General features: G+C 42.5%; 1 protein-coding gene across 2 annotated transcripts in view; it reads right to left on the bottom strand.

The window, feature by feature from the left end:
- CAP2 (cyclase associated actin cytoskeleton regulatory protein 2) overlaps positions 1–27,911 on the bottom strand; it is a 195,172-nt gene that overhangs the window by 158,555 nt on the left and 8,706 nt on the right. The window contains exon 1 of one of the 2 annotated variants that reach the window (XM_089682283.1): positions 2,522–2,540. The exons of the other annotated variant lie outside the window; for it this stretch is intronic. The gene's annotated coding sequence lies outside the window, so the exon portion shown is untranslated. Of the gene's footprint in view, positions 1–2,521; positions 2,541–27,911 lie in introns of those variants that run through there. 2 annotated transcript variants of the gene reach the window in all.

Raw genomic sequence — 27,911 nt, forward strand, 5'->3', positions numbered from 1 at the left:
CTGACGAATGATGCAATAAAGAGAGGGAGGAACAGCACTCCTCCGGCAAGCAGCAGTTTACTGGTGTATGGTGATGGTGATGTTCCTTTAAGGCACTAGTCACTAGTGAATCTAAAGTAACAAGTAGCTAAGCTGGTAAGAGTGATTGCTGGCACAGAGCAACTCTTCTCTGGACTGCAAGACTACTGGCACAATAGGAAAAGCCCTCCTTAGTAGAATAAATGGATGATGATCACACTATGTGCAATGTTCACAACTGTGTGCAGGAAAATTGCAAAGGTGGAGCAGGTGTCAGTGTTCCCTGTCTTGGATCATTCTTGGGGCTCTCTCACCTAATGGATGGCGTCTAGCAAACACTGGCAGTCTTTCTCTCTCCTCTGATAAGGCTGCTACACACTCTCCAGTCCCACCAGCATCTTTCTGCCTGGTAACCTGCTAGCAGATTAGCCCTCTCCATAATGCAAGGTCAGCGATCAACAGATTCTCCTTGCCTCCTCTCTCTCTCCACAGCCTGGCCCAGCCCTCCCGCAGTCAGCGCACTCCTCTCTCCAGATCTCTCCCTTCTCACTTCCTGTCTCATCTCCTGGGCATTCATATATACAGTATATATATATATATATATATATATATATATATATATATACACATGCCTCCACCCACACGCCAGCTCCTTTGGGAAATGTAGTTCTTTACTACATTGTTCCTTACAAAGTCCTGTGGCTCAGCATACAAGTTCCATGGGGCTGCTCTACAGAGAGTGAATGCCGCTGTACTTCCGGACACTGCTATCTTGTGTTTGTTTTAACATCCTGTATCAATACTTGTAGCAGGGTGTTACACAAGTATAGAGCTTTACCTTAACAGGAGACCTTACTGTAATATTGCACATAACATTTCTCATTTGATAGGCCATAATCTCTTACGTGCCCACATGGGAAATCTATTTCTAATAGAAATACATTTATCATAACAATTGTTATTAAGTTCACAGCTGTGAAAAAAACATCATACTAAAGATTTTTTTTACATTTATGGCAGATGACCCTGTCTGGACGTTTATTTGGAGGTTTGCAGTTAAACATGTTTGCATATCTCAGCTGCAGGGTCTAATCTTGAACAAGTTAATTGGTGCACATGCTGGAGGTTTTTACTTATTTAGTCACGCATGGCAGATGGCCGTGCTTGGACAGTACATGTATTATTTGGTGATCTGCAGCTATACCGTACATATTACATGATAGATTTGTCTTATCTGAATGAGGCTATTTGGTGCAGTCTTTGTGAAAAAGGTCCCTCATGTTGCAGTCAATCACTATTCATGTTTGGAGATATTTGAGAACTTTGCTGTAAGGTATACTGTACAGTGTATGCAGTAAATGAATTATACCAAGAAATTTAGGATCATTATGAGGACTGATTCCAATGATGCTATGGAACTGGTTACAATCATATTTGATTTATTATTTGCAAAATATCTTATCGGAAATAGAATGCCATCTATCTATCTGAAATAGAATTGCAAATGTCTGTCTGGGGGCATGTTACAAGAAACTGTAGAGGTCACTGTTACAACCCAACAACAAATTACTGGCACCATATTTAATATTCCTGTTCATAAAATGTTGGAGAAAAAATACACAAAAGAAAAAAATAAATCACAGTACAGCAAAGTAAGTAAATGAACTGTGAAAAAGTAACCAAGGTATTTAGCTAGTACTGTAGAATCCAGTAAACTATATTCTTATGCTCCAAAATAATTAATACATATGGGTTAGGCATCAGGGATTAACGTGTTTATGGTGGTAAATAGTTTGTAAATACTATTCATTTTGTGGCTATTTAGTTAATAGCTTAAAGCAGCCCCTATACTTTTAAAGCAAACCTATCTTAAGAGACATATTAGGGCTTCCATTGCTGAAAGTGCTTTTTGCCTGGCTGTTATGCTGTCTATGGCTCAGTGGCTGCAGTACTTTCTGAGTCACTGACCTTGGAACAAAAATGTGAGATCATTTAAGTCAGTATAAAGTCATAAATCCTCTAATCCCTATCTGCATATGTTTCCGAAGTTAGTGGCTCAAAGGCTACAATGATAGAAGGGCAGCTAGCATCTTTAGATGTTGAGCTCAGCATTGTTTTAATCATCAAAGAACTCATTTAGGGTCTGTTTCCTCTTTGCATAAAGCGGTGTGCAGTCTAAGAAATGTACATACAAACACATACCGCTTCAGGTGAGGTCAACTATGGCTTTGTAATTGTCCTCAGGTCCAATTGCACACCACAAGGTGCCGGTCTGGTTCGCAGTTGCGAAACAATGTGTAGAAGAACTCGGGGATGTGAATACTCCAACAGACTTTATTTCATACTCCATAAAAGCCAAACATCACCGTTCTACAGGCAGGGAACCGTATTAACGTGTTTCACATAAACATGCTCTTAGTCCTGTTATGACTAAGCTCATGTTTGCAACCTAACTGGAGTCCAGGGAATGCCACCTTCCAACCATTAGAACCTAATTACAAACCTTTTATACTGTCCTGCTTTTGTTGAAAGTTAGGTTCCTTGAGGCACCCGTCACAGGTTCACCAAGAAAAGTCTCTGATCTGACCATCCTTACTAGGCCAAGACAAGCAGTAGTGTTTTCCTGAAAAATCGGAATGAAAAAAATGAAACACCAGCTAAGGCTTTCAATGAATAATCTGTATCTGGTCAAGCGTACATGACCTACCACCATTAAAGTACAGGCAGCGCACTGCTGGGTAAATGACAGATGGGTAGAAGTAGAGAATGCCCTAGTTCCATAAAACACATTTGTCAGTCTAGATTTTTTTCTTCTAGACTTATTTTTAAAATGAGCAAAAATGTCAGGCAACTGTATGCATATAAAATGAGCCCACCTCTAATTTCTGTTAATTAATGCCTCAGAAATGTGCTAGTCTAGTGAAAGAAAGCAGATATCCTAGCATCCCTCCTCTGCATCCTTATGTCTCCAGGCTGTCATTTTTCCTGTACTACATGAATTTCTGCCACAGGGAAACTGCTATAATCATTTGTGTGTCAATCAAAGCCTTTTTTTCCCTGACGGAACAGTATTATACTGCACCACACTTAGCATTCATGCCTATACACCATTAGAGGTAATCACCTTTTCTAAAGTACTGTGCGTGCCATGTAATTATATGTTTGTAACAAGTAAACTCATTATGTAGTATATAGTGCAGAATGCAGAGCATTTTAGGAAGCATTATAATCAGGAAAATCTAAATTTTCTCAAAAACCATAAAAGAAATGACTAATTCAGAAATATAGGCACCATACTGCTTGTGGTTAGGGATTATTGTATGGGAGACTGAACCCGATCACCTACACAAGTGTATAAAAATAATTTTCGAAATCTTTTGTTCATATTCACAAGGGCATTCTACAGACTCCTGCATGTGTTCCATTGGGCAGGATAATTGGCAGTTCACCTGCAGTCACTATTTATTAGTACTGCACTGTTAAACCATTTAAAAGGCCATAAAATATAACCCCAAGCGGCCACATACATACAGCTGTCTGAAGGAAGAATGGTTCCTGTTTTTCTTGGCAACCAATCAAATCCTTGGTTTTATTCTCACATTCTGACCTGGAAACATAACTCTATAACCTGATTGGCTATTAGGGGCAAAAGAGCACTTTTTTCTTACACTTGAATGCGTGAAATCTTAAAAAGCTTTAAGAAAGATGACATACAGATAAGCTGGTTATAGACAGTGAAATCAAATTCTCAATCACATTCCAGCCTGGTTAGCAGTCTGATGAAAATCTGAAATCTACATAGACACATGTCCTACCTAAACAGGCGACAATAAGCAGTCCTGATAAAAGAAAAAGTACAGTAGCTTTTCTTAAATTGTTCCAAAGGAAATGTCTGTCAGTCTTAAGGACTTGGTAACTTCAGATTGATTTTCCACTGCATAGCCTATCACCAAATAAGGGCCTATGTGGACAGGCTTTTGTTTGTAACAGACAAGTTTTGCATTTTCATAGAAGTCTATGCAGGTCAGAATAAGATCAACTGTTTGTCAAATGCACTTGTCAATGAATTCTGAATAATGTCAGAAGCGTCTCAAACTGATGTCATCGACGAAACCCAAAAGCCCATTGACACAGACCCTTAGCATGCATGCTTAGATATCTTATAGTAAAATAGGATCCAGAAATTTCTAGATATAAGTGAACCCAATCAAACTTCACTCTATCATCTGTTCACACGTATTGCTTCCAAAACTTGCTCCAATAATGAAAATCTGGTACTCCTTGCTTAGCCTTACCTTGAGCAAATGTAGAACAAATTCTAGTGGTTTTTCCTTATTGCTGCAACTACTAAAGTGGGCCAGTTAACCACTCAGATAACGTGTCAGATATCGACTTTGGACTAATGGTGTTACTGGAAGCTTTCACTGACTTTGGAGAAGTTGATGGGTCACCCAACCAATGATCTTAGATCTTCATTTGAAAAAATGGGTCTCTTGAAAGCTTACAAAAATAATAGGAGCAGGGCTCATAAATTGATCAGTTTAACCAGCTGCTGTTGGCACTTGTTTCCCTTATCTCCCCAGAAATTAAAATGTTTATAGATCACCGAACAATACTGTTAAGGTGTAAACGATAATTTGTAGGCATGTAGTGATGGCAGATTTCTGCACAAATGGTGAACTCGGCACTGTTGTAGTAATGCAAAAAAAGATGTTCAAGAAGTCAGTGTGTCAACTATGTTCAACAGGCCAAGTAGATTTTTATTTGCCAAAGTCAGAGTCACAGGAGCAGTCAACATGTCAACCTGACCAGGCCCCCCCCCCCCAAAAAAAAGCCCCACAGTTTATTATGCTTCACTTATGAATTAAGTGATTGGTACAGATCAATTATTGTGTTCATTCAGGAAAGAAAGGGGCTGGTAAATGTGACATATTTACCAGACTCTTCCCCCCACTCTCTATCCTGTAGGATCCTATTGTGTGCTTGTAGCTGCCGATGGAAAGGAGAGGAGGGAAGCCAGCAGCACTGTGGGGGCACACAGGGGGACCTGGGTAGCATGGGGAAATGTATGGTGCGCAGGGAGGGTTATGGATACAGTAGGGGGGCAATTACTGGAACCAATCCCCTGCATGGTTCTCTCTGCAGCAGCTGAAAGCCAGATTTCAGATGCTGCACAGAATACAGGAGATCTGTTCCAGTCATTCCCCCCATCGTAGCAATCACCCTCCCTGCCCACATCTGATTCACCCAGCTGCCTGGGCCCCCCTGCTGACCTTGGCCATGTAGCACCGCATACTGTACTGCACTGTGAGTCTTGTGAGTAGACTTTTAGGTAGGGAGGGTGTAGATCTATTTTGAGGGGATTTTGGGGGGGGGGGGGATAGTTGTATTGGGAGGGGTTTGATATGATTGTGTTCTGTAATACATATTTCTGACCCCTGCACTCCTGACCCCTGCACTCTGTGTTATGCCTTAGCCCTTCTCTCTGTACATTATGCACTTGTGATCCCTGCGTTCTGTGCATTATGCACTCCTGATCTTTGCACTCTATGCGTTAACACTCCTGACCCCTGCTCTCTTACACAAGCCTGACCTCTGAAATCTATGCCTTATGCACTCCTGACTCCTGCACCTTGCGCATTATGCACTCCCAATCCTTGTGCTCTAAGCATTAAAAAATTATTTCCTCCTGTGCTTTTTGCATTAAAAGCCCCCAAAATGTGTGCATCTTATACACTTTTGACACCTGTACTATATACACTATATTGTATATTTTATATTCCTGACTCCTGCACACTTTATGCTAAATTATATAATACATACTCCTGACCAAAGTGTTTACTGCTTCAACAGTTACTGGTTGTTTAGTAGTCAATGGCAATTTTTTTTAAAGTTTTTTATTTTTAATTTCTTTTGCAGAGAAAAAAAAAGCATGAATTGGTACAATCTGTGGCAAAACAGCATCAGCAACAACTACAACAAAAACAAACAGTTGTTCACTCTCACACTTATTCTCATCCTCAGCCCACCCCACCTCAAGAAGAACAGCACCTGCAAGCAAAGAATTATGTCAAAGACACAGCATTAGTTTTTTCAAGCCAAGAGTCTAATGTTCTACCAAACCTATTAGGACATCCTCTTAAAAATTAGTTTGAATTTGTTTAATTTATCATTGACATGTTTCATTGCCATATTGACACGCTGTGTAACAGAAAAAATAATTCTAGAGTACTTTAAAAGGATGTTCAGTAGAAATGCTTCAAGGGTTTGAGGGTATTAAATTTCGATTGTTCCTTCAAATGGACATAAAATGATGACTAATAGAGCTGAATTCATGAAACCATCCAGAAGATATGGAATAATTTGGCATCTTCATGGCTGCATTGCAGGCAGTTGGAATGAGAAAGAAGGCCCATCTTATTTAAATGGTCTGGAGTTTAGTCATGTCTGTGTATACATTGGAATTGTATCAATTTGTCCACAGTACCAATAACATCAAAGAGCCAAGTTTGCTCCATTTCCATCCATTCCCACTTGGACAGATGGGGAATGGATACAGCCCATTTTTATAAGTTACTGAATGGCTAAGGTCACACTGATTGTAATAGGTTTCAGAGAGTACTGTCCACTTTGGAATGTGTTCGGTTCCACAATAACATTTTTACATTACTGAAGATAGGGAAATAAGTTAGATCAATATGGATCACCATAAAACTGTGGCTTGTGTGTTCAAGTATAGCTTGAAGTTTGGAATTTGCCAGAAAGGATTTAGGGGGGCCCAAAGGAAAAGTAAGTAGACTTCTTCCAGCTCACCCTCTATCACTAAACCTCTGAGAAACAGTCAACAATGTTCATTAATGCATTAAAGGATTCAGCAGATTCACCGAAATACACCATCAGCATTATCAGCATAGAGGGACACTCTTTTCCAGAGTTTCACATCATATACCAACTTCATGACAGGGGGCAAGAGGTAGAGCAGGTCTGGATAGCAGAAGGACTGCTGTCCTCCTCTGAACCCCAGCCTTGGATCAACATCATTTGTTTCTATGGTGCAGGCAGGCCAGCTGCCAGTACCACCATGATGCTGATGTCATTGGTCTTGGGGGGTCAGGGGAAGCAACCTAAATCTGGGAGGCACCGCCCACCCCAGCATTCCCCAGAACCATTCCTGCTATCAACTTGGATGTTCAGCTTTTATTATGATATAATTTCCTGGCATTACTTTTTTAACTATTTTACCATCTACTGTAGTATTATAATTTGTGCAGTAACTGGCCAGTATTTTCTGTAATGTTAATTTATGAAAACTAAAGTAAAAGGAGTAAGATTATGTCCATAAAAACATACAGTAATTTCATTTTTTTTTCACCTAGACAGCTTGCATATGAATAAGGTCAACAAGTCAAAGCCAAAAGGTAAAATGAATTTTGAATAAGAACACTACCTGATAAACATATATGGGAAGCACACTTTATCGTGTCTGCAGAATTCATACTATATCACTTTAAAAACAGATAATAAACTGTTCTAAATCCAATCTATTATTTAGCTATGTATCATCTGGCCTTCTGTGTATGTCCTCTAACTAAAGCAGAGCTTTGCCTAGACACTGAAGAAAACATAATTTCAATAGCCTACATAGTAGAACAAAGGGTTTGGCTTCATCCAAAATGATTATGGAAAAAAGACAGCAAGGTGTTATAAGACAAGATTATATCAATGTGCTTAATATTACAGAAATGACATAAAATATCACATTCAAGCAGAGGTGTAACTAGAATCTTCAGGGTCCCGGTGCAAGAAATCATTAAGAGCCCCCTGGACCCCCAGTTGGGGCCCTTTCCTCCAGGCCATAGGCCATTCCCACTGATCCCAGTGCCCTTTACTCCCATTGTCGGACACTTTATTACAGCCCCGCAGTGGGACCCTTTCCCATGTTCTGCAGTGGGCTGCCTTCTTGGGGAGTCCCCAAGGTGGTGGATTGCCAGGGCCCGGTCACAAGTGCAACCTTTACGGCCCTGGTAGGTCTGCCACTGGTGTCAGTAGCTTTTGTTTTTGTTATTTTCGTTTTTTGTAATTTTTTACCATTTTATTTATTTATACAATTTTATTTTTTACAACTTTTTTAGGAGCCTTGTTGGGGGCTTTGGTGAGATATCAGTGGTCTAAACAAACCTCTGATGTGTCACCTTTGAGACAGAGAAAGGAGACTGAGGACAGCCTTTAATCTCCATCTCTGCAGCCTCAGCTGCACAGAATGAATGAGCAGTAACAGATCTGTACACAGTTTACTATTCCTCAGTAATGAATGGACAGTCAGTAATCAGTACGGATCACTGACTCTATCCATTCATAAAAGGAAGGGGCTGGTAAATTACATATTTACAGGCCCTTACCTGCTCTCCATCCTGACACATCACCCACAGCAGCAGGCGGAAGAGGGGAGGAGGAAACTTGACAGCACTGCAGGGCCAGGGGGGGCCAGGGGATCACAAAGAGGCCTGGGGGCAGCAAGGCCTGGACAGGAGAGGTTGCGGGGTGGATCTATTTTCCAGGCTGTCAGGAGGAAAATGGTGGGCATTGGTTCTTCTACATGCTGCCCCTCCTATCCAGGTTTACAGGGGGGCCACAAGGGCCCCCTGTAGCATGGGGCCTGGTTGCAATTACAATCCCTGTAGGTACAACTCTGCATTCAAGTATTTGAATTACTTTAAATACTCATGTTTAAATTTCCCACACAGGCTCCAGATTTGGCTTTTTCCAAACCAGCTCACTCCCCAACCAATGTGGATTTGACACAAATGGTAAATGAGGATTGAAAGTACACTGCTCAAAAAAATTAAAAGAACACTTTAAAAACGCATCAGATCTCAATGGGGAAAAATATCATGCTGGATATCTATACTGATATGGAATGGGTAGAGAGTTAGGAACATGAGGATGCCCCATCGTTTTTTTTTTTTATGAAAATGATCAACCTACAGAGTACTGAATTCAAAAACACCCCGAAAATCAAAGTGAAAAATTGATGCAGCAGGCAAGTCCATTTTGCTGAAATTTCGATGCAGCAACTCAGAATGGTACTCAGTAGTTTGTATGGCCCCCATGTGCTTCCATGCATGTCTGACAACGTTGGGGCATACTCCTAATCAGATGACGAGTAGTGTCCTGGGGGATTTTCTCCCAGATCTGTACCAGGGAATCACTGAGATTTTGGACAGTCTGAGGTGCAACCTGGCGGCTTAGAATGATATCCCAGAGGTGTTCTCTTGGAGTTAGGTCAGGCGAGCGTGGGGGACATTCTATGGTATCAATTTCTTCCCCTTCCAGGAACTGCCTGCATACTCTTGCTGCATGAGGCTGGGCATTGTTGTGCACCAAGAGGAACCCAGGACCCAGCGTAGGGTCTAAAAACGGGTCCAAGGATTTCATCCCAATACCTAATGACAGTCAGGTTGCCATTGTCTATCCTGTAGAGGTCTGTGCATCCCTCCATAGATATGCCTCCCCACACCATCACTGACCAACCACCAAAACGGTCATGCTGAATGATGTTACAGGCAGCATAACGTTCTCCACAGCTTCTCCAGACCCTTTCATGTCTGTCACATGTGCTGAGGGTGAACCTGCTCTCATCTGTGAAAAGCACAGGGCGCCAGTGACCTGCCAATTCTGGTGTTCAATAGCAAATGCCAATTGAGCTCTCTGGTGCTGGGCAGTAAGCACAAGGCCCACTAGAATATGTCGGGTCCTCAGGCCACCCTCATGAAGTCTGTTTCTGATTGTTTGGTCAGAGACATTCACATCAGTGGCCTGCTGGAGGTCTTTTTTTAGGGCTCTGGCAGTGCTCATCCTGTTCCTCCTTGCACAAAGGAACAGATACCGGTCCTGCTGATGGATAAAGGACCTTCTACGGCCCTGTCCAGCTTTCCTAGAGTAACTGCATGTCTCCTGGAATCTCCTCCATGCTTGAGACTGTGCTGGGAGACACAACAAACCTTCTGGCAATGGCATGTATTGATATGCCATCCTGGAGAATTTGGACTGCCTGTGCAACCTCTGTAGGGTCCAGGTATCGCCTCATGCTACCAGTAGTGGCACTGACCCTAGCCAAATGCAAAACTAGTGAAAACAGTCAGAAAAGATGAATAGGGAAAAAAAGTCATTGGCCTCCACCTGTAAAACCATTCCTGTTGTGGAGGTCATTGCATTGTTGTCCATTTAGTGCACCTGTTAATTTCATTAACACCAAAGCAGCTGAAACTGATTAACAACCCCCTCTGCTGCTTAGCTGACCAGATCAATATCCCAGGAGTTTAATTGACTTGATGCTATACTCTGATTAAAAAGTGTTCCTTTAATTTTTTTGATCACTGTATATTAAACACTCAGTGTTTTTAAGCTTAACGCATTTAACACAATAAAGTAGTAATTCCCCAGTAAACTATTTGTTACAATTCTTACCCTGGCTCTTGCAATTTACACCTGTCAATGCTGCTGGTAGCTTCCCTGTACTTCCGGTCTTCACGGGAAAATGTTAGTAGTGGGCAGTGTAGCCTCCAGCCAGTTTGCTAGCTCTGAGAAGGGAAGATGAGGGAATCGACCACCCCCTCCTCCTCAAAAAACTACATTCCCTCGGCCTCAGAGATTCTGCTCTCTCCTGGCTCTCATCCTACCTGTCACAACGCTCTTTCAGCGTTACCTATAATGCTACCACCTCCCTCTCACTCCCCCTCTCTGTTGGGGTCCCTCAAGGCTCTGTCCTCGGGCCCCTTCTCTTCTCCATCTACACCTCCTCCCTTGGCCAACTCATACACTCTCACGGCTTCAACTACCACCTCTATGCCGACGACACACAAATCTATCTCTCAACCCCCCACCTCACCCCCTCGGTCTCCGCCCGAATCACACACCTGCTGAGCGACATATCAGACTGGATGTCGCTCCACTTCTTTAAACTGAACCTCTCCAAAACCGAGTTTCTTGTCTTCCCCCCAGCCCGGACACCACCCCCCATTGACTTCTCTATCACATCGAACATCGCTACCATCAAACCCGCCCGCAGGCCAGAGTACTTGGTGTCATTCTGGACTCCAACCTATCCTTCCAGCCCCAAGTCCAATCTTTAACAAACTCGTGCAGACTCCACCTCCGCAACATCGCCAAAATCCGCACCTTCCTAACTCCAGAAACCACTAAACAGCTCATCCACTCCCTCATCATATCACGACTCGACTACTGCAACTCCCTCCTCACTGGCCTGCCTCGCCGCTGGCTATCCCCACTTCAGTCCATCCTGAATACGGCTGCCAGACTCATTCACCTTTCCAACCGCTCCGTCTCCGCCACCCCCCTCTGCCAATCCCTCCACTGGCTTCCGATTGCGCAACGGATCAAATTCAAAATCCTAACACTGACGTACAAAGCTGTCCACCATACTGCCCCGAACTACATCACTGACCTAATATCCAAGTACCGCCCAGCACGCACACTCTGCTCCTCACAAGACCTCCTTCTCTCTAGTTCCCTGGTCTCCTCCTCCCATGCCCGCCTCCAGGACTTCTCCAGGGTGTCACCCATCCTCTGGAACTCCCTGCCCCAACCCATCAGATTATCACCTACTCTCCTCTCCTTTAGGCGCACCCTGAAAACCCATCTCTTCAGGGAAGCCTACCCCACCCCCTGCTAACTTGTCGACCTCCTCCACTCTTCCTACCACTCCATCCCCCACAGCTATCTCCTCCTGTGCCACCATCCCCTCCCTCCTAGATTGTAAGCTCGAAAGAGCAGGGCCCTCGATCCCCTCATGTTTTGCATTGTATTGGTATTGTTCTGTCACATGTTCTGTCCCCCTTTGTAATGTACAGCGCTGAGCGAACTATTGGCGCTTTATAAATACTGTATAATAATAATAATACATGCAAAGATGGCTCCATAGGACGCTGCAAGTGAAAGGAGCCACCCTGAAACAGGAAACCTGGGGCAGTGGTCATGTAACCAGCTCAAACAGGAAAACAGGCAAGGATTAAAATATAAAGAATCTGCTAACTCAGAAAGTGATTAGATCAGTTGCTGAAAGTGTTTAAAAAACTGATGGTTAAATATCACTTTGATGTTGGTAGATGCTACAGTGGGCAGCACGACACATAGTAACAGTAGTACTTTGATGTGCACTCACATGTACTTTTTGGACCAACACTGTTTCAGTCCTGGGTGTAAGGGAATGTTCAGCAGGTATCAGAAATACATGCATACTATCCAACTTTCTGAGATGGTCTGAATTTCCTTGAGTTTTTAATCTAAAATATCACATTTATCTAAAGGCATTTTTTCAACAAAGATGTAATATTTGCCTATTCAAATATGATGAACAAGTCAACAATTTCAATGGGCATGCATGGCTGTACATAATAAGCAGCAGAATGAAACGTGATACTTTAGCTCCATTCTATATGCCCCAAATAATATTTACTCGAACATTACAACCAGTAGTTATGCATAATAGAATCATGAGTGTCTAAAATCAGAATTAAATACCTCCTAAATTAAATGATATTCTTCTCCAAACGAATCTTTTAACATCTACAAGATGTCATCTGTATCGAGTCACTGCCTGTTTATTAAAATAAGATTGGAGTTATCGCTATCTCATCACAACTGTAAGCGAGGAGTTTTGTCTACAGTGAACAGCATTTATGATCCCTTAGGTTTCACTGCACCTCTCACCATTCAGGGTAAGATACTGCTGAGACAACTTATTTCTGAAAGCTCAGATTAGGATACCCCCTTACCCAAGGAGAAACAACAAAGGTGGGAATCCTGGATACAGTATCTAAAAGCATTAGAACAACTCCAAATACCGCGCTCTTACACCCAAGCATCCTTAAAGAATGCCACCAGAAGAGAGATTCGTGTCTTCTCCGATGCATCCAATGAAGCCATTGCTGCAGTGGATTATCTTTGAGCTACGGATCCCAGCGGTAAAGTGGGTGTAGGATTTATCATGGGCAAGACCAAGCTCACACCAAAACCTGCACATACTATTCCAAGGCTCGAACTTTGTGCAGGTGTCTTAGCTGTGGAAATTACAGAGCTTATAGAATTTGAAACAGATGTTGAAATAGACTCATTTGACTTTTATACAGACAGCAAAGTAGTGCTAGTATATATACACAATCGCACAAGACAGTTCTATGTGTATGTCGGCAACAGAGTGGAACGCATAAGGAAGTTCTCTATGCCTGAGCAATGGCACTATGTTCCCACAAGCCTAAACCCTGCTTACCGCGGCAGTCGTGCAGTACCTACTACTACATTTCTGGACACATCTTGGCTATATCCACCAATGAAAAAAGGTTCTGCACACCTTTACTTCAGGCCTATAAAGGAACTAGTACTTCTTTTGCCTAAAGAGGAAGACAAGTCATCAACTTGATTTAAAGGGAGGTAAGAAAGAATGGTGCATTTTTCTGCCTTCCCCTCTGAATATGGATTTCCATGTCGCAGCCGGGACTTTCGAGACCAGCATCTGCAAGTATTATGCTAAATGTTTGCATTGTTTTCCTTTGTTCTTCCTTTCCCCCTTGTTTTGCAGATATTCATGGGAAGAATCTTCATTACTTTTATTGGACTTGGACTAGTTTGTTATAATAGAAATCATAGATTTTCACGGGGAGTGTCATGTTTCACATGACTGTCATATGCCTTTAAGTGTTCTTTGTATTCTGTCTCTGCCCCTCCCTTTCCTTTTAGTTTACTTCATGCTGTATAGATAGCTCCACCCCTTTGTTCTGGTTCCCAGTAATGCACCTCAGCTTCAAGCCTCATGGCTTATGGAGTAGATCACATTATGATCTTTTGACCTATCTGATGTTCATTGTTGTAAGATTCTCTCAGTTTATGGAATAAACTTCACAAGATCTACAAGGTATCATCTGGATCGAGTCACTGCCTGTTTGTTCAAATAAGATTGGAGTTATCGCTATCTCATCACAACAGTAAGTTACAGAGATCACACTTTCAGTGCTTAGATTGGAGAGACACTACAACACCCAAAAAACACACTGTTTTCTGATGTGTGGGGGTGCCATTAAGAATTAATGGAGACCCCACGCATCTGCTAAATAGCAGTGTTTTTTGGTTCCTGGTGCTGGAACATGTGAGACTTACACGTGGTCCCACACCCGCATATGTGTGAATCTAGGCTAATAGTCCACCTTGGGAGTTAACAAGAGAGGGTGGCTACATTTCTTCATATACTGGTACCATAAAGAATGAATGTAACCACCCTCCAACGGGAAGTCTGATCACAGCACTAAAATAAGGAATTTGGAGATTTAGAGAAGGCTGAGAACAATAGAAGATACTTTTTTTTAGACAAGTATACATACTTGAATAGATTTCTTTAACCAGAGTTTTGCGTCACTTTAATTGACTTCCATTGTAGAGCTGGAGGGCTGTCTGTGTTCTATGCAGGTTTTACATACCATGTAGTAGATGGCTTTGTAGCAGGTTTAGAGGAAACAGAAGATGGTCACCCAGTGCTCATTTTACTTTAGAGAAGTGGTCTGCTCGCACATCACTGAATCTTGTATGAATCCTCTTGGTTTGAATTATTAATTAAGACATGAGCACTGTCTCTCTCATTCTTCTACACTACACTGTAAGGATAGAACTGTTCTCACACGTACTGTATACTAACGGTCACAGACGTCTGCTGAGTAGGTCATGGGCAAATTATATAAATGTAAAGATTTAACAGTGCAAACTAGAAAATACATTACTTTTCATTAACAACCCATTAATTATTTTTAAAATTAACTATCCATTTCATAAAGACTAATTTTCAATATAAACACACAAAAGCAGTCAACTGCAAAAAATGGAAAAGCAGCGTCTATGTTTATAAATGATAAAAACAGTACATTTTACTTTTTTCTATACACTGGGGTTGATTTACTATAGGCAAATAGACTTTGCAAGTGCAGTTGCACTCATTTTCCCCATAGCTTAGTGAATGTGGTAAAGCTTCACTTTGTAAAGAATACCCAATCAGGTGCAAGGAAAATAAAAAACACCATTTTTGCTTGCATATTATTGGATGATGGAAATCAGCAGAGCTTTATCACATTCACTAAGCTCTGAGGAAAATGAGTGCAACTGCACTTGCAAAGTGCACAGTCTATTTGCCTTTAGTAAATCAACCCCAGTATGTTTTTGGTTTCCTGTAAGTGAACACTTTTTTTTAAATAGTATTTTTACTGAAATTCAAATGAGTATGTAATGATATGCATCATGCTTATAGTGGAAATCCAGCCAACACATTGCTTTACTTTTTTGATGGTGTAAGTGTGTGTGGGGGCAGTTAGAATCTCTGTCAGGTTTTTATTTGTGGCAGAAAAATAGATTGCCTCCTCACTTGCTGCCCAATGACAACTTTGTACCTTACACATGAAATGTGGGAAAATAGAGAAGAATAAAGACAAGCAGAAAAAGATAAAAAGGTTCAATCTTCTCCCACTCTGCTGAAAAAAGTTTTTCTATACTGCTGTTGTGCTGTTGTTAAACAGATTTACCCCGAGTTCTTGTTCTACTGACCCCTTTGGGACGTAGGGACAGAAAGTGATGAGAACTCCCCCGGTGGGAATACAGACAACAAAACCCAGATAGAGGTTCTACCCATCTTCTATGTATCCAAAGTTGAAAACATTTGCTGGAATTTCTGAATTACCTGTAGAACTGCAAAACCTCTCTATTTAATTTTAAATGGTAGAAAAAAAATGGAAATAGTATATAATGAATATTTTGCTTCTTTATGGTGACTGGGGCTCTTGCATTATTAACATCTACCTGCTGGTCAGTAAGGCAGCCCTTCATAGTTATGGACCAGTAGAAACCTTCATGATGTGGGAGTGGGTAGGGAACAAGTCAAATCTTTCCAGATACAGCAGCCTGCGATCTTGGGAAACCAAATTGCAGAAAAATACATCTAGAGCCCTGGTACCCAACCTGTGGCTACATGTGACTCTTAGGTATATGATGTGCGGTCCTCAGACCTCAGCAGTTTGTAGTGGGAACATTTATTAGGGTAAAATCATTGATCTCTATTAGCTTCATGTAACATGTTCCCAGTTTCGTATTATCCACACTCTATTTTCCTCATTTCCTCTATTTGGTCTGCAGTTTCTGACGGACCTCTCAAGTAATGATTAATATACACTGCTCAAAATAATTAAAGGAACACTTTTTAATCAAAGTATAGCATCAAGTCAATGAAACTCCTGGGATATTGATTTGGTCAGTTAGGTAGCAGAGGGGGTTGGTAATCAGTTTCAGCTGCTAAGGTATTAATGAAATTAACAATAGGTGCACTAGATGGGAAAAAATGAGACCACCCCCAAAGCAGTAATGGTTTTACAGGTGGAGGCCAATTACATTTTTTTGCCTATTCATCTTTTCTGAATGTTTTTCATTAGTTCTGCATTTGGCTAGGGTCAGTGTCACTACTGGTAGCATGAGGCGATACCTGGACACTACAGAGGATGCACAGGCAGTACAACTCCTCTAGGATGGCACATCAATACGTGCCATTACCAAAAGGTTTGCTGTGTCTCCCAGCACAGTCCCAAGAGCATGGAGGAGATTCCAGGAGACAGGCAGTTACTCTTGGAGAGCTGGAAAGGGCCTTAGAAGGTCCTTAACCCATCAGCAGTACTGGTATATGTTCCTTTGTGCAAGGAGGACCAGGATGGGCGCTGCCAGACCTCCAGCAGGCCACTGGTGTGAATGTCTCTGATCAAACAATCAGAAACAGACTTCATGCGGGTGGCCTGACATCCTCTAGTGGAACCTGTGCTCACTGCCTGGCACCATAGAGCTTGATTGAAATTTGTCAATGAACACTAGAATTGGCTGGTCCACCACTGCACCCTGTGCTTTTCACAGATGAGATCAGGTTCGCCCTGAGCACATGTGACAGACGTGAAAAGGTCTGGAGAAGCCGTGCTGCCTGTAACATCGTTCAGCATGACCGTATTGGTGGTGGGTCAATGATGGTCTGGGGAGGCATATCCATGGAGAGACACACAGACTCTACAGGCTAGACAATGGCATCCTGACTGCTATTAGGTATAGGGATGAAATCCTGGGACCCATTGTCAGACCCTACGCTGGTGCAGTGGTCCTGGGTTCCTCCTGGTGCACAACAATGCCTGGCGTTATGTGGCGAGAGTATGCAGGCAGTTCCTGGAGGATGAAGGAATTGATACCACACTCGCCTGACCTAAATCCAATAGAACACATCTGGGATATCATTCTAAGCCGCCAGGTTGCACCTCAGACTGTCCAGAATCTCACTGATTCCCTGGTCCAGATCTGGGAGAAAATACCCCAGGACACTATTCGTCATCTGATTAGGAGCATGCCCCGACGTTGTCAGGCATGCATACAAACACGTGGGGGCCATACAAACTACTGAGTACCATTTTGAGTTGCTGCAATGAAATTTCAGCGAAATGGACTAGCCTGCTGCACCAATTTTTCCCTTTGATTTTCAGGGTGTCTTTGAATTCAGTCCTCTGTAGGTTGATAATTTTCATTTCCATCAAACAATGGGTCATCCTTACGGTCCTAACACATTACCCAGTCCATATCAGTATAGATATCCAGCATGATATTTTTCGCTTTTGAGATCTGATGTGTTTTCAAAGTGTTCCTTTAATTTTTTTGAGCAGTGTATTAAACATTATGTGCAGCCCTTTGGTGATTTCAGGGGCTACATTTGAGGCCTCCTTTAGCTCATAAATGGACAACCACTGATCTAAAGGTATGTTGGCTGAGGTGTTGAGTCTGTCAGTACAGTTTGGGAACTGCCATAGAGTTACTGATTGCTGTAGACTTTCACACACTGTTCTAAGCAGTTATTACAACTATAATTACACACACACACACAAAATAATACCCCAGCTCATGAATTTATCATATTTTTCGCTCCATAAGATGCACTTTTCCCCCCCCAAAAAATGGAGGGAAATGTCTGTGCGTCTTATGGAGCGAATATGGAACGGCCAGCATCGCCGCCGCCGCTGCCGTGTTAGAATACCAGGCTGGCTGCTCGCTCTTCTGTGGCAGCACCAGGCAGGGCCCAAAGCAGCTGCCCCTTAAAGCAGAGCTCCAGCTGAAAAAAAAAGTCAGTAGCTACAAAAACTGTAGCTGCTGACTTTTAAAATACAGACACTTACCTGTTCCTCGGCGCAGCTGTGTCCTCACCACTGCTGGTTTCACCGGCAGTCTTCTTTCCCTGGCGCTGGCATCTTTAGTGCGTGATAGCTTGCGGCTTCACAGCCAGGTGCCCACTGCGCATGAGCGAGAAGCGCTGTGCTTTTTGAATGGCCCCGTAGTCCTCTGGGACCTGTCAAGTGTCCCAGAAGACTACAGGGAGGGAGGACAACTTCCACTTCCGATCGCCTAGGCGATCTCAGCGGAAGTGGGAGCGGGTACCTGTCGAATTTGGGTACCCTTTCCCCAAAGCTCTGCAGTCTCTGGTGATCTCCTATACTATGTCCGTAGTCTTTGGTCATCTCCTGTACTATGTCTGCAGTCTCTAGTGATCTACTGTACTATGTCTGCAGTCTCTGGTCATCTCCTGTACTATGTCCGCAGTCTCTGGTGATCTCCTGTACTATATCCGCAGTCTCTGGTCATCTCCTGTACTATGTCTGCAGTCTCTGGTGATCTCCTGTATTATGTCTGCAGTTTCTGGTCATCTCCTGTAGTACATCCACAGTCTCTGGTCATCTCCTGTACTATGTCTGCAGTCTCTGGTCATCTCCTGTAGTATGTCCCCAGACTCTGGTCATCTCCTGTACTATGTCTGCAGTCTCTGGTCATCTGCTATATTATGTCTGCAGTCTCTGGTCATCTCCTGTATTATGTCTGCAGTCTCTGGTCATCTCCTGTAGTACATCCACAGTCTCTGGTCATCTCCTGAAGTACATCCACAGTCTCTGGTCATCTCCTGTAGTACATCCGCAGTCTCTGGTCATCTCCTGTACTATGTCTGCAGTCCCTGGTCATCTCCTGTAGTACGTCCGCATGTCTGCAGTCTCTGGTCATCTCCTATACTGTTTGCAGTCTCTGGTCATCTTCTGTACTATGTCTGCAGTTTCTAGTCATCTCTTATACTATGTTTGCAGTCTTTGGTCATCTTGTGTAGTACATCCGCAGTCTCTAGTCATCTCCTGTACTATGTCCACAGTCTCTGGTCATCTCCTGTACTATGTCTGCAGTCCTTGGTCATCTCCTGTAGTACGTCTGCATTTCTGCAGTCTCTGGTCATCTCCTATACTATGTTTGCAGTCTCTGGTCATCTTGTGTAGTACATCCACAGTCTCTGGTCATGTCCTGTACTATGTCTGCAGTCTCTGGTCATCTCCTGTACTATATCTGCAGTCCATTGGTTCAGAATATTTTTTTCTTGTTTTCCTCCTCTAAAACCTAGGTGCGTCTTATGGTCAGGTGCGTCTTATGGAGCAAAAAATACGGTAATTGTTCAGCTCCTATAAGCCTCTATGCTTTGCAGGATTTGCTCTGTGTAGGGTTTACATATGTGATTTAAACAGCAAGATATACAAAGATAATTAATGGATATGTGTTGCTTGGGTTACATAAAATGTTTTGTAACATCACTAGCCTCAAACGGTACCTGTACACCACTATTGTAACCTCTATCTTAAATTCCTTCTTATGCTACTAAGCACATTGCTCAGATCAACAATACCCCTCACTTACATACATAGACACAAGCTGTGAGGACATTCTAACTTCAAGGAAGAATTGTTTATCAGCAGTCCATAATGAAAATATAGTGGTTATGGTAGGACACATTGCAGCTTACCAATTTTTAGATGTAATGGCTGGATTAGTTTCCTTTTTTGGCTTTCTTTTTTCAATTTTCATCTGGTGATCTGGCCAGTAAGTCTGTTTTCAACAGAAAAGCTATCTTGCAGTTGCAGGGATAAGGCAGAGAATTCGACACTGGCAGAGAAGCTTACAATGACCAGCTTTTATTTATTAAAGTAAAAACATTAGCCCAAAAGGAAACAAAAATGTTTGCTGTAACTGATCATCAATTATTACCTTGAGCTCAGCTTGAATTTGTATGTAAATCGGCTAGTACTTCTAATACTCCCCTCTCCCCAGAGTGGCAATGCTGATATCCAAATCTTCCTCCTGCGCCCCTTCAACCAAAGTGAGTGCACTCTAATACAGGAGGTGTGAGACTGGCCAGATCACCAGGTGAAAACAAAGGGAAATAAGCCTAAAAAAGAAAACTAATACAGCTGCCATATCTAATGATTGGTATGTTGAAATATTTGATATTTTTGGTGGTGGGTTTAATACTGCTTTAAGAAACAAACGAATTATAAGAATAATAACTTTGTAACGTGCAGCCAACTAAAGTTTCCAACAGTCAGGGAATTAACTCACAGTAATAAAAGCTCTGAAAACTGCAAACCACACACACATCTATTGCTCCAACACTTTCCAGGCTATATAGGGTTGCGAATAGCAGGTCTATATTTTAACATACACTTCTACTTCAAATGCAGATAAGCTGCTACTCTTAGTTCTACAAAAAGAACACCCTGGGTATTAAAGAATATGTAAAGCAAACATTTCATATTCCTGATATATGCCTGCTGTACCATGTACTTGTATGAAAAAGTATCCTGTTCTCTTTTTATTGTTCCCTTTGTGTGAAATCCCTGGTGTTCCTACCAGCCCCTCTGCTTTCCTATTAAAACCTGACCACATTAGGCTTGAAAGCACAGCATGATCAGTTCTCTACCTGTGTTGGGAACTCAGTGTGCTCTCCTCCAATGATCAGACTTCTGCTCACATGTCCCCTGCACAGCCATTCACTGGGCAGTTCAGTGTGCTGCTGTTTCTCCTTCTCCAGGTCTCTGTTCTTAGCTGCATAAGGAGCTTAGAGGGTATATGATCACTTATAACACAGGGGGTGGGGGGAAGGGTTTTTTTTTATATCTATACACAAATGTTTTGCCTTTAATTTCTATTTTTACAAGGTGAGGGTTTACAATCACTTTAGTTGAAAAGTTGTAAAAACTTTTCTGCAGGATAACTTTTGCAAACAATATTGCATTCTGAAAATTGTATGAGTTATAATAATGTTTAGTTTCATTTTATATCTGATGCCTAATTTTTATTGCTCTTTTACATGCAGACCAAGATTTCCAACTAAAGTGACAGTGGCAGGAGGTGAAACACACTCCCACAGTGCCAGAATCGCTCAAATGGTAAACGTTTCCTCTAGTTAACCACTTGCCCTACAGAGAATTTACCTCCCTTCCTGACCAGGTAATTTTTTGCGATACAGCACTGTGTTACTTTAACTGACAATTGCACAGTCATGCAACATTGTACATAAAAAATTATATCTTTTTTTCCCCACAAATATAGCTTTCTTTTGGTGGTATTTGATCACCTGTGTGTTGTTTGTTTTTTGCACTATAAACAAAAAAAGACCGAAAATTAAAAAAAAAAACAAAAAAACAATATTTTTGACTTTTTGCTATAAAACATATTTAGTAAAAAAATGTTAAAAATCAAATTTCGTCATAAATTTAGGCCAAAATGTATTCTGCTACATGTCTTAGCTAAAATAAATCCTGATACATATAAATTAATTAGTTTACTTGAAAGTTATAGCATCTACAAATGACAATATATATACTTTCTTTTCTTTTAATTCTAGTAATGGCGGCGATCAGTGACTTATAGCAGGGCTGCGGGACTGCGGCGGGTATTCTGACACTGGGTGGGAACTGACTAACTGCCACTGACATCCCAATGACACTAATACAGTGATCAGTGCTAATAAAAAGCACTGACACTGTACTAATGACACAGGGCAGGAAAGGGTTAACATCTGGGACAAGCAAAGGGTTAACAGTGTGCTGTTTTACATAAAGTGCTGTGTGTGTTTTACTTGGGAAACATGCTGCTGTGTATTTCTCTGCTGTGCAGAGAAATACACAGCAGCATGTTCTTGCTGACAAGAGAGAGACCTGTGTTGTTTATACACAGGTCTCTCCCCCATCAGTATTACTCGGTGATCGCTGGGTGCCAGTGGGGAATCTCCGGCCGGGACCTGGTGATTGACATCTGTAGCCGCCAATGGCGGTGTGGGTAGGGCAGTGCACATGCATGCCTCTACCCGGAAATGCAAATCAAGTATATATACGTGATTTTGCGCAGCCCTGCCGCCCTGTAGCAGTACTTCTACTATAGGGTGGCGGGGAAGAGGTTAATCAGTTCAAAGCAAAACTAAGGTCTCACAAGTACTCACCTCCCTCACTGCTGAAGACATCTTCTCTTCAGCTTCTTCTGGGTGTTGGGTCTTCAACCATCTTGATATGCCGGAGGGCAATGATGTAACTTACACACATGCGTATGGGAGTTTATTCATTCTGGCATCAAGTTATGCTAAGAATGTACCCTGAGCTTCTTGTGTGCAGCGCAGTGTACATTCCAAAGAAGATTGCGAGGAGCGGGTACCTTTATTTCATTGCAGAAGAGACATGGAATGTCCCTCCTGTAATAAAGTGCCTGTTCAGAATGTATTTATTTTTAATTTAGCTCAGGATTAAATCCTCTTAAAGAAAGGTTTGGTGCAACTGCTCAACCACCCCTGAGTGTGTTATATGGTTTGTATCAACTCCTGTCACTGTCACTAAAACTGGACAGCTTGATCTGCATGTAAATGTGGAGAAACATATAAATAAAGGCATGAGAAATAAAGAAACAAATAATATATGTATTCTATCAATACACATATTGCTATATGTTGTAGTTATCAGAGCATATTTTTCATGATAGTGACCCTTTAAGCCATACCCATCTAAAACTGCCCAACCCCACCTGGGTTTAAAGTGGTTGTAAAGGCTCAAGGTTTTTCATCTTCATGCACAGCAGCCCCCCCCCCCTTAATACTTATTTGAGCCCGATCCTCATCCAGCAATGTGCACAATAGCCTCGGCTGTCCTGGGTCTCTCCCTCCTTATTGGCTGAGACAGCAGCCAGTGGCTCCTGCTGTTGTCAATTACAACCAGTATGCAAATGAGGAGAGAGCAGGGGGCAGGACCAATAGTCACACAGAGCAGCAGCTTGGGAGTGAGCTTGTTTGTTGCTTGGGTGCCCCAATAGCAAGCTGCTTGCTGTAGGGGCACTTAGCATGAGGGAGGGGCTAGGAGTGCTGGCGGGGGAACAGAGAAGAGGAGGATCCATTGCACAGAGCAGGTAAGTATGACATGTTTGTTATTTAAAAAAACAAATCTGCCTTTACAATCACTTTAAACAAAGCAAACCCCTCTCTATAATCCTTACTCCTTAGAGTTATGAGGATCAGGACTTCCCCTCTATTATAGATGGCTGGAAATAAGCATTTACTTTTTAACCTTGCAATTTGTAAAGCTATTTTAAGTATACTCCATTTGCGTCATAATATCATAAATCCTAGTTATATTTGATTGCCTACATTTATAGAAACCAACCATACAGTACTTTTCTTTCAGATAGCAAGATCTGCTTCTGAGAATTCATTCCCAAGTACAAAAACCCTGAATGAACGACTGGATGTTCTGACATTTCAAATATCAGTTGATCAATACAGCCTCAATTACTGTAAATATAAAAAACCTAAAAAGGTACAAGGTTTATCGCAGACTCCTAACATGCAGCTCATCATACTCTCCCAAACTTTTCACTTATTTGTATTCCCATTGTTTTGAATCCACTGATAGTGATAGGCCTGATGTTCGAGTCAAACGTAAGTTCGACTCGAACATCGGCCGTTCATGTGCTCGGAGAACACATGATCGGTAAGGGTGTTTAGTGGGCTGTTTGCCCGCCATGCCTCACAATACACTGACCTCTCACAGTGCATTGTTATTGGCCAAAGCAATGCACCTGACCACAGGTCAGGTGCAGTGCATTGGCCAATCACAGCACAATTGGGTGGAGATAACGATGATGTCACTGCTAGCTCCTCCCAATTGTTTTCATCTGACCGACAAATGTCAGATTAAGGCGAGTGCTTGGCAGGTGCGGATGGGTCAGTGGACAATGCTGGATACCGTGATTGACGATGGATTACAAGGATGGAACCATTTTTTGGCCTTTTTTTCTTTTAATGGACTTGACAAAAATGTTTGTGTTTTTATTCACATTTTACACTTTTTTGGTGAATGAGTAGGAGTAATATGTACCTCATACGCATTCACTGGGGGGGGCAGGATCTAGGGGCTCCTTGTTAAAGGGGGCTTCCAAATTCCAATAAGTCACCCCCCGCAGACCCCCACAACCACACGGTTCCCATGCTGAGAGCACGTGGTCTGGTAAACCATGGGGGGGGGCTTGTTTGTGCGCCCCCCCTTCCTAGCCTGCTAAGCCTGTGCTCGGATCAAAGGCCTGTTAGGAATTTAGGGGGAACCCCCACTCACTTTTAAAAAAAAGTTTTAAAAAAAATTAGGTTCCTCCTAATCTTCCTACCAGGGTCTGGTATGGATTGGGGGGGGCACACTCATTTTTTGTTGTTGTTGTTTTTACATAAAAATGTAATTCAAGAAATAAATGTCAGTCACTCCAGCTGCACATGCATTGTACAGCTTTGCAGGTAGAATATGGGGACCCCCCAGGCATGATATTTAAAGGAATTTTAAAAAACTGTACTTTTTTAAAAAATTTTTGTTCACTGATTCATGTCCCTCAGGGCAGTACCCGAGTCCCCGTAACCCTTTAATGGCCAATGACTTGCATATAAGCCTTCAAAATAGGCACTTTTGAATTTACAAGTTCTAGCCCATAGACTTGCATTGAGTTTGAAGTTCGCAGTCCAACTTTTGTTAGGTTCGAATGTTGGAATACAAACCGAACTGGGGGGTGTTCAGACCATCACTATTCGCTGATGAGAAGAATGTTTTTGTTCAACTTTAGCTATGAAATATCCTTGGATGACTACAGTAGAAAATATGTGTGAAACCACAAGTGGGGCCACCATCTGCCTATTCAGTTGTATTAACATGGTAATGTTGCCTCAGGATTTCATTTAAAGTTCTTCAAAGTGCGAAGCAAACTGTGAGACCCTGATCACACCAACATGCTAATAATGTGATATTCATGTGCTAAGTATGAATAGAGACTGCACTAAAGAAATCATGATGTAGGTTCATTAAATTGCTACAGCACAGCGCACATATAAGATACTCATAGATATTAAAAAAGATCTGTACAAGCAGCTGCCGATGTCTATACAGTAGTATTTTTTTGGCCTTGCCAACAGCAGATTCACACAGGTGTCAAAAGAGAGCATCCTTTGCAAGTCCCTCATATTTACTGAATAATTCCCAGAGGTGGGGGCTGAACGGATACGAATGAGCACTTAATAAAGCACTTCCTTTACTTTAAGCTCATAAGACTGGTGCAATCATGGTCTTCCAGCTCCTGCTGCCCTTCACATAAGTCAATTAAGACAAACCTTCTTACAGGCTCCATCTATTCCATCTCAATTATGGCACCTAATGGGAGCACCATACCATTTAATGTATATACAGAGCTTGCACTTGAACTAAGCTGAACCGATAAGGAGCCTGTAGAAAAAAGAGCAGATGATTGTGTTAATCCAGCTACAGAGTCTTATCACTTCTGTCAGCAGGCCTTGTATCCAGAGCTGGATTAATCTCTATGGAGGCCCCTAGGCAGTTGAAAACTTGGGACCCCATTGGCAGGTTTCTGGAGGCTTCTCATGCATGTGCTCTAGTGGGATAACATTGAACATTGTGCATGTCATACGCTAGATGGAGAGGACCACCACTGCTGTACATTATACGTACACAAGTAGCACCACATTTTTTTTTACAAACTGACAGCTAAAAGAAGATGAGCTTTTGTATTTCAATGGTTTTTATTGATTTTAACATTTTAAACAAAAAAAAGAACTGAAGCAAAAGGCACGCCCACGCAGGGGCTATCAATGGCACTTGAAATACAAAAAGAACAAAGTTACAATACCAGCAGTGCAGAAGGCATGCCCACGCAGGGGCTATCAATGGCACATAAAATACAAAAAGAAATCCAGTACTATAACTTCACCAGTGCAACGAACCAAAGGCATATCTCTACTGTCTCACAAAAATAAGACAAACACAAAAAGGAAAGAAAAGGAAGGAAAGAAGAAGAAGACAAGGCCAACAGCAGGGATCCGGGAATGCCAGTACCAATCAATGGCCTAGACCCAGACTAGCCGGGGGAGCATGGGAAAAGCATATGTCAACCACGACTCCCATATTTTCAAAAATTTGCGATGGGAGTCATTACTGATACTCAACATCTGTTCATTAAGCATTAAAGTGGACAGACGGTGCCACACCCCCTGAAGAGGGACAGATGTACTCTTCCAGGCCTGAGCAATCGTTTTAGTTGCCGACAAAAACAAATAAGAGGCCAACTTCTGCTGGTGAGTCAATAGGCCCGATATGGGGCAATGAAGCAAAGCATACCGGGCTTCCCAGCGTATAGAGAGATAAAACAATGTGTAGAGAAGACCAAATACACAAGACCAAAACTGAATCAGTCTCGGGCATGACCACTATATATGTATCACATCTCCACGATGGCCACAACCCCAAAAACAGCGATCATTATGGGTGTAGTTTGCCTGGGCTATACAAGCTGGCACCCAAAATCAGCGGAACAGTACTTTATATGCTGCCTCCAGCGTGTTTGTGTTGAATGAACATAACTAGCCAAGAAGGGCGCCAACTGGGTTGCAAATTTCTTGTAATAGAGACCTGAAAAGCCGTCAAGACCAGGGGCTGCAGAGGAACGTAAAGATTTGATAGCTTAAAGAACTTCCGATACAGATACACCCGCATTAAGTGCTACCTGCGCCATTTCCAACAAGCCAGGGAGCCGTAGATCCTGAAAGAACGGTTCCGCCTGAGCTACAGGACAGGGATCCGGTTTGACGTACAGGTGCGAAAGGAAGTTCACAAAGCGTGATACGATCTGCTGGGGATTGGAAGTACAATCCTCCGCAGGGAGCCACAACTGGACCGGATTATAGGGTTTTCCCACAGAATTGAGTTCCCTAGCTAGCATCGGACCTGGATTATTAGTACAGGTATAAAACTTATGTTTGGTCCAACGCAAGGCCCGTTCAGCTTCCGAAGACGTAAGTAGGTCTAGTTCTGCAGCCAAGGTGTCTTGCGCAAGTTTATGGACCACGGATAGGTGTGACTTCCAAAGAATATCCACCGAGGCCAGAAGAGAATGAAGTTCGGAAATGCGACGCTCCCTCTCCCACTTCCAAGCCATAGCCAGCTGTATGACAGGGGTACTGACGAAGAAACAGATCCTGAGTTGTCCACAAAGAATGTCACTGAGGATTGGAGTAGAGCATAAAGCCCCGCTGAGTAGGGTGAAGTTCCCTCCAAACGTTTACCAGTCCTGCAGACTGCAGGAGTGAGCGCATGTGTTCCTCCTGCGCCAAGTCATGAGAAGGGTCCACCCCCGGAGCATAGCGCCTATCTAGAGCGGAATCCAAGGTGACATTTCAATCTCCCAAAAGAAGAAGAAGGCCCTTGGAGTGTCGGGAAATGATAGAACAAAGATGCGAGAAAAATTTGTGCTGAAAGTGATTAGGGGCATAATAGGAACAAAGGTGACCTCCTGATCCCAAACAATGCCCTGCAAAAGTAAATACCTGCCCATGGGATCCGCTATATTCCAGACACAGGTGAAGGGGAGATTGCGTTTGAACACCCCATCGTTTATCAGGAGCCGAGGCCATGTAAAAAATGGGAAAATGCGGC

Source organism: Staurois parvus, unplaced genomic scaffold (assembly GCF_062004578.1).
Source record: "Staurois parvus isolate SC_StPar_1 unplaced genomic scaffold, SC_StPar_1.0 ptg000287l, whole genome shotgun sequence".
Lineage (NCBI taxonomy): Eukaryota > Metazoa > Chordata > Amphibia > Anura > Ranidae > Staurois > Staurois parvus.